The following is a 7,405-nucleotide window of genomic DNA, read 5'->3' on the forward strand; positions in this document are numbered from 1 at the left end:
GCTAATAAAACTCAATATTATAAAGTCAACTTGCCAACAGAATCATATGTCACTCCCCATAAGTTCATCTGGATCAAGATGTTCCAAACTCATTTACTTTCCCCGCCACTAGAAGCAGCTTTGGCCCTGATCTCCTCTCTTTCAATACTACAAAATATTCACAGCTACTCAAAAATTAGCAGGGATTCCAAAGGACCACTAAATTCATTTCCCTTTAGTCTGATTTTCAAGACCTTACATATTATAGCTTCAACTCAATTTGTTGATCTTTTTCAGCTCTAATATTCTGGGACTTTATGATTCTACATATCCTTCCTTCCTTCCCAATCGTAATCAACTTTGTATTCTAGGCTTCAGGTGAATGTCTCTACCTACAAGACAGGTTATAGTCCATTTCTGAGAACAATCCATAATTCCTTACTTCTATGACCTCATCTGTGGTATTTCTTGAGCCTGGAATAATTTCACCCCTGTTCCTACTGTTTTAGTCTGTCTGTTCTTCAAGGATCTATTCAAATTCACTTCTTCAGAAAGCCTTTCTTTCTGTCCCCAATAAGTAGTGTTGTAGCCTCATCTCCATCTTCCACTATCACCATCATTCTGTATTTTCAGAATTCTATATTATAATGGCCACTAGAGTCTCCACCTCCTTTCAATCTCAGCCACCTCCAAATGCACTTAGCAGATTGCTGCCAGACTGATTTTTCCAAACGTAAGTCTCATCGTAGCATCTCTTACCTGCAAAGCTTTTAATGATACTCTTTTGCATAGAATTCAACTCAAGCTCCTCAGGATTGCATACAATAATCTGGACACACTATCTACCTCTCCAAACTCAAGTCTGGCATTTCCCAATTTCATACTTTATCCTTCCGCAACACTGAGCCTCATAGCTTTTTCCAAACAAGCTACTGGGTTTTTTGTTAATCCCTCCTTCCCGAGTCCTCTTCTTCCCTGTGTACCTGGATAACTCTACCTAAATTTCACTTTGATGATAACTCACCTGTGACACTGTATTTGGTCATCTACTTTCTTTGCTTTCTCCACTCCAGACAGAATTAAGTACTTTATTCTCTCGGTCTAACTAAACAGGGCTTGTATTATTTCAGTTATCAAAATGCACTCCATTTGCTTATATTTTCTTTTTTTCTACCAGACTGTGAATGCTCCTAAAGGCGGAACTCACACAGTGGTTTAGACTACAGATGCTGGAGACAGAATCTGGGTTTAGATCTTACCTCTTGCTACTCACTAGCTGAGAGGTTTTATGTATCAGTTAGCTATTACTACAACAATGCTGCATAACAAGTAACAAAAAATTGTCAGTGGCATGTATCAATATTTTTTTGTTTGAGTCTGAGTCTACTAGTAGCTCTGCTGAATTAGGTCAAGTTGACTGATCCTAACTGGACTTGCTCATGCATCTGTGATCAGTGGTGGGTTGGCTGGGGCTGGTCACTCTGGGATGACCTCAACTGAGAGAAGACATTTTTGCTACTTTTATCTTCCAACAGGCTTGCCCAGACTTGTCCTCATGGTAGAGGCAGAGTTTCAAAAGAATTGTAAAGGTATACATCACCTCTTGAGGGCCAGACTGGGAATAAGCACAATGTCATATTTGTTCCAACCTACTAACCGACACCAATAAAGCCCAAATTCTAAAAGTGGGAAAATACAGTTGCAGCAAAGTCATATTACAAAGAGCATGGATACAGAGAAGCCACTAACTGGGGCCACTTTTTCAATCTACCACATCTTGGGCAACTAAAATTTTAATAATTAACACATTTTTTAAAAAGGCATTCACTATATGTCATGCCCTATTTCATACACCAGGAATATAATAGTTAGTAATGCCAACAAAAATCCTCTTCATACAAAGCTTAAATTCCAGGGACAGGTACTAGGTAAAAAAGAAAGTAAACTCTATCATTTATTAGTAGTGTTAAGGAGCGAATGCATACAAAGAAGGGAAGGAGGAGATAAGCACTTGAAATATAAGGGAAATTTTAGAGAGGGTGACTTGTAAAGGGGACGTGAAGGGGGTGTGAAAGGACGAGAGGACAAACCGTGGGGTTGAGTTCCTTGGGGAAGCCCTTGGAAGGTTCTGCCGAAGTGACGTAGGAAGCTATTGCCACAATACCTCACTATCCTGTCACAGACCTAACATTCTTCAGATCCCAAATGTGCCTGCAAACCTAGAGCAACTTGGTCTTTTTTGTTCCTGCCCACTTTCCTCCTCTCTTTCCTGTTCTCTTCATAGGGATGACACACAATGTCTCCAATACATACTTTCAGCTGCTACCCCGGGGGTCAATGCCTTAATTGACACTCAGTTTCTCATAGGAACCAGCATCTTTGGGACATTTTTAAAAGCTATCTCTGAAATATAAAGCATCGGAATGACTCAACTTCTTTGTATTATTTAAAGCAATTTTAGACATTCCACAGACAACAAGATGTAATGAAAGAAATTGTAAAGTTCATTACTTGAGTTCAAATGGCATGCCCACTAATCACCTCAGGAAAGTGGCCAAACTGGCCTCTAGCTCTGTACCATCATCTTGGATAGAAATACTGATTGTGGCAAGGATTCCATGAGACAGCGTATGCCATCCCAGAACAGTGTCCGGCATATACAGTAGTTCCAAATCACAATGGGTGACGTGGGGATGGGGGAGATTTTAGGTGTGAGTGAACCTATAAAAAGATAAAATTTAAGTCAATTAATGCTAAAATGGGGTTAATTCTGTTGTAGATCACTGAATCTGAGTTAAGCTGGACTGATGGGAAGTATCAGATTGGAGCTCATCACAGTGCTTTGTGGGTGATTTGGACATTTTTCAACTCTGAAAAATCTGATATCCATCTCATAAATCCACCGTTTGTCCCTGCCCTGGGCAGACTGCAGCCCAACATCTACAGAGTTGAGGTTATCACTTTTGGGTCTCCATGTGGTTAAGGCTTCAAGATCAGCCTCTACGTCACTGCTGGAGCTCCTACTTTATCCCAATGGTCCTTCAGGTATCAGGCTTTTTTTCCTTTTTGGTGTCATCATTTCCACTATCCTCAAATCCCCCAATTCTCTACTAGAAAAAATATTTTTACCAAAAAATAAAAGTTCAACTCACACAAACTCCAAACAACACTGTGAAATCATGTCAGTGTGTAATAAGGTTGTATATTATGGGCCCTGTATATAAACAACTTATTCTATAGATAAGATTAGAAGACAAGTTAAACAGGACAGGAACTTGGAATCAGTCCAATAGAACTGAATACAGCAACATTATCAAGGTGTTTTCTAGGGCCCTGGCATCAATTTTATAATATAGAGGAATACAGACATCCATTGAATAAGTATTCATCCTGTCCCTAGAACTGTATACATCAAGCATTATGGAATTAATTCGTATAACTCATTCTTGTTTTTTTGTTTGGTGGTGGTGGTTGTTGTTGTTGTTGTTGTTCTTCTTCTTCTTCTTCTTCTTCTTCTTCTTCTTCTTTTTTAAACCTCTGAGCCTAGAGCTATGGAAATTCATTCATTTAGTATTTAAGATTCAAAAAAATCTATTGAGTCATTAGTGTATGCCAATTGTGTACTAGGCTTTAGGGAATCGATTGTAAACAAGAGAGATAAGGTCCATTATTTCATAGAGCTTATATTCATGAGTCTGTATCTGAGAGTAGGAAAAGATAGGGGAAGGGTTTTATTATAAAATAAGCAAGTCAGGGCGCTGGGGTAGCTCAGTGGGTTAAGACTTTGCCTTCGGCTCAGTCATGATCTCAGGGTTCTGGGATCAAGTCCTGCATCGGGCTCTCTGCTCAGCAGAAAGCCTGCTTCCCCCGCTCTCTATCTGCCTTTCTGCCAACTTGTGATTTCTCTCTGTGTGTGTCAAATAAATAAATAAAATCTTAAAAAAAAATAAGCAAGTCAACACACATACAACAACATAAGCTACAATAATTTCTATGGAAATATACAATAGTGTAGAGAGGAAGAGTGTGATATAGTGGGAAAAGGGTTGATGTTAATAAAAATAGTTAACTTTTTTTTAGTGCTTAGTCAGTGATAGGCACTGTATGTGTAGATCCACACTTATCTGGTGCTTCTAATGCCCTATGAATAAGTGCTTCTAATGCCCTATGAATAAGTACGTTAATCTCATTCAACAAACTGGGGGTCTGAATGTAGCACAAAGTTAAGTTACTTAAGGTTTGCCTTGCTGCTAAATGGCAGAACTGGAAGTTACTCCCAAGATACCTGTTTCCAGAGCCTGGGTATCCACCTGCCTATTAAATATGAATGTAACCCAATATGACTGCCATGGAAAAACTGAAGTCAAATGGAAATATTTTAATAACCATCAGGAAGATATTTCTAAATTTACATATTGTCAAGAACACAAATTTCCACAGGTGGGTGGTGCATTTTTTTTTCTTCCCTGGAATATAAAAGGTGGAAGAAAAAGAATAGGAAAGTTAATCAGCAATGTTAATTAAGTTCACATTTTTTTAATCTGATCATTTTAGAGTAACAATGTAAGTAAGTTAGGGTAGTTTTATGCGCTATATGTACATAATGGGCTAAGCAAATCTAAATTATTAAAAAAAGGTATTAGTACCCACTGATATAATTATTTTTAATAGTCTATTGTACTGATGGTGACAGGAAAATAATGTATGGTCTTGGAACAACAATTAACTTCACTTGTAACATGTTGTATTAGTGTCTTTTATCATTTAGCTTTCTTCCTTCACCTAATATGGTATCACCTCTTTTCCCTGTTTTGAAAAGGGTCATTTTCCTTATGGATAACAAACTTTGAGATTTTGAACTATGGCTTACCCATCCTCTCAAAATGCTTTTGTGGGCTTGAACGTGGACACACTAGATTTGGAAAAATACCTGCTCCAAATGTTGCATGAGACAGTCTAATTGGTGTCTGTACTTTGAGCCCTCTGATGCCACGAACACAACCGTTAGGAACTGATTCAGGGGTATCGAACTTCATTGCCCACAATTCAATGACTAGTAAATACATTTGATTAATTTAAGCCTTTAAATTATAATTATACATGTGGATTATCCCACTTAACCTTATGAGCTATCTCTATACAGCTGGGTGTTCTTATTCTACACAAAATTATCACAGTTTGATTCCTGAGCCAAAGACTATCTGAGAAATCTTCCATCTTTAATATGGCAGTTTTACAAGTTGATCTGTTTTTGAAAAATAAGGCGGTAGCATGAAAAATGGATACAGATTCAGGTATATATACTTGTGATTTTACACATGACTTCACCAGCGTGAACGCGGATATCAAGTTTAAGCCTCTAGTGACCATTCTTACGTACATCAGCGAGACCACGTATTAGGAGACTAAGATTTTTGAAACCTAAGGTTTGAGAACATCGCAAGTCAAAAAATTATTCTGGGTTGTCAGCAAGTCTAGATTCTGATACATGTTGATAGCAACCGGCCTGTCCCATAAATATAGTGAATGGACGTGTGACTTCAGACCCACAGGCACGCACTGATAACCCAGCCTGACGTGGATATAGGCAACCCTTTATGTCTGTTCTGACTCTGGCTTTTGCAGCTGCTGTTTTCTCAGTGTTGTCTCCGGGGCAGTTTCCTGTTGCCATAGCTGATGGCCTGCCCACGCCTGCCTGGGCCTTTCAAGTGTCAACACACTCCCAGGCCGGGCTGCAGTGGTCAAATGCTTGTTAATGAGATACAGCAGCCGGCGAGGGGTGAACCACTGAGACGGATAAAGGAATTGCGCTGGTGCAGGAAGCGATGCCTTTTGAATCTTTTCAGCAGGGTGAAAGCTTTCAAATCAAAGAGGGTATGTTGTATTCATTAATAGACCCAAGTTCCCATGCAGTCACATTAAAGCCGGTAGTTTAACTTTACATCAGACAGGTGAATTTCCCCCCGATTTTACCCTGGAAGACAATGAACAAGAAAACAAGGCTTTAGCTTGGAACAAAGCGGCACTTCCTCCTCTGTGGGGCTGACCGGACTGCTAAACAAGCAGGGGTTGCTGCATTCTTTTTCAATTTATCCTTTTGTCCGTGTGTGTGTGTGTGTGTGTGTGTGTGCGCGCGTGCGTACGCACACGCACGCGTGTGTGTTTCAAAGCGCATAGCAACCGCTCCTGCTCCCTTCTCTGGAGTCTTTTTAGCTCGAGCGTTTCCTTTTTCCCTTTACTTTCAAAACCTGACTTTCAGAAACAGAACTCACAACTTAACAGCTACTTGCGAGGAAAAGAAATACATGGATGTGGATGTGGGCCCACACTGTCTCAGACGGAATAAGGCTGCGCACCTGTGCCCGCCTGCCCCACCGCGACCTGGAGAGGAGGCCACTTCTCCAGGGAGAGTGTGGAAGCTGGCAGCAGCATGAGACGGCTCCAACAGCTGGGAGAAGCCAGAAGGGAGGAGCGGGGGAGGATGTAGAAAGTCTCTAACTGGCTGGAAGTCCTGAAGATAGTGTTGAGGGAGGGAAGTATTATTATTCTTAAGTGCTACAAAGTTGCACTCAGAGAATGAAAATAGCCACAGTAAATAGCATCAGAGATGGATTATCTATTTTGGGGTCATCTGAGAGAATTCAGAATGAATGACACTTTTAGAAGCAGGATTGTATAACTTGGACCAGCTGAGAGTTAAAGATATTCTTGCCTCTCACTGTCTCCATTTTTTTTTTCAACCATCTTATTTAGCTAATAATTCACCAGGGTTAACTCAGCACTCCATAGCAAAGTCAGTATCTATGTTTTATCTAATGACATTTTTAACTGCAAAGAAGACTAACTATCCAGAAAAATAGTGTGCGTGTGTGTGTGTGGGGGGGGTGCATTCTTCAAAGTGCTTCCGTTTTTAGGATATTCACAAATTGATTAATTTTAGGCTTCAATTCTTATGAGAAGGCCTTTAAGCTATAGAAAAAGAGAAATGAAAATCCCATTTCTTAGATCTTCATAACAAGGTGTCAGACACCAATCGAGGTAGATGCTTAAAAAAAATGTGTATACGAAAGGAAAGTCTGGCAAAATTCTGCCCAAACTCAACAATTCATATTTACTTAAAAGATACTGTCCAATGACTGGGTTTTTTTAAAACCTCTTCTCCTCCGCCTGTACCCCGAGTTCTGAACACCTCTGAGAGGCCGCTGAGTCTCGTCCTCTAGCAGCAATCACAGTTGACTCATTTGGAGCCATTGCCTCTCCCCTGGCGCCCAGGAATTTGTCTCTTTTCTTAACAGCATCCAGGCCAACCCCCTAAAATGGCAAACTGGGTATGCCCCAGTAGCCTGTAGCACTCCCTCCCCATGAGAGCTGGAACACAAAAGCACGGATCCAAGCCCCAAGAACAGCTCAGACTTGCACTCTTGCC

The sequence above is a fragment of the Lontra canadensis genome, unplaced genomic scaffold (assembly GCF_010015895.1).
Source record: "Lontra canadensis isolate GAN:19392208 unplaced genomic scaffold, GSC_riverotter_1.0 scaffold26, whole genome shotgun sequence".
In the NCBI taxonomy this organism is placed as follows: domain Eukaryota; kingdom Metazoa; phylum Chordata; class Mammalia; order Carnivora; family Mustelidae; genus Lontra; species Lontra canadensis.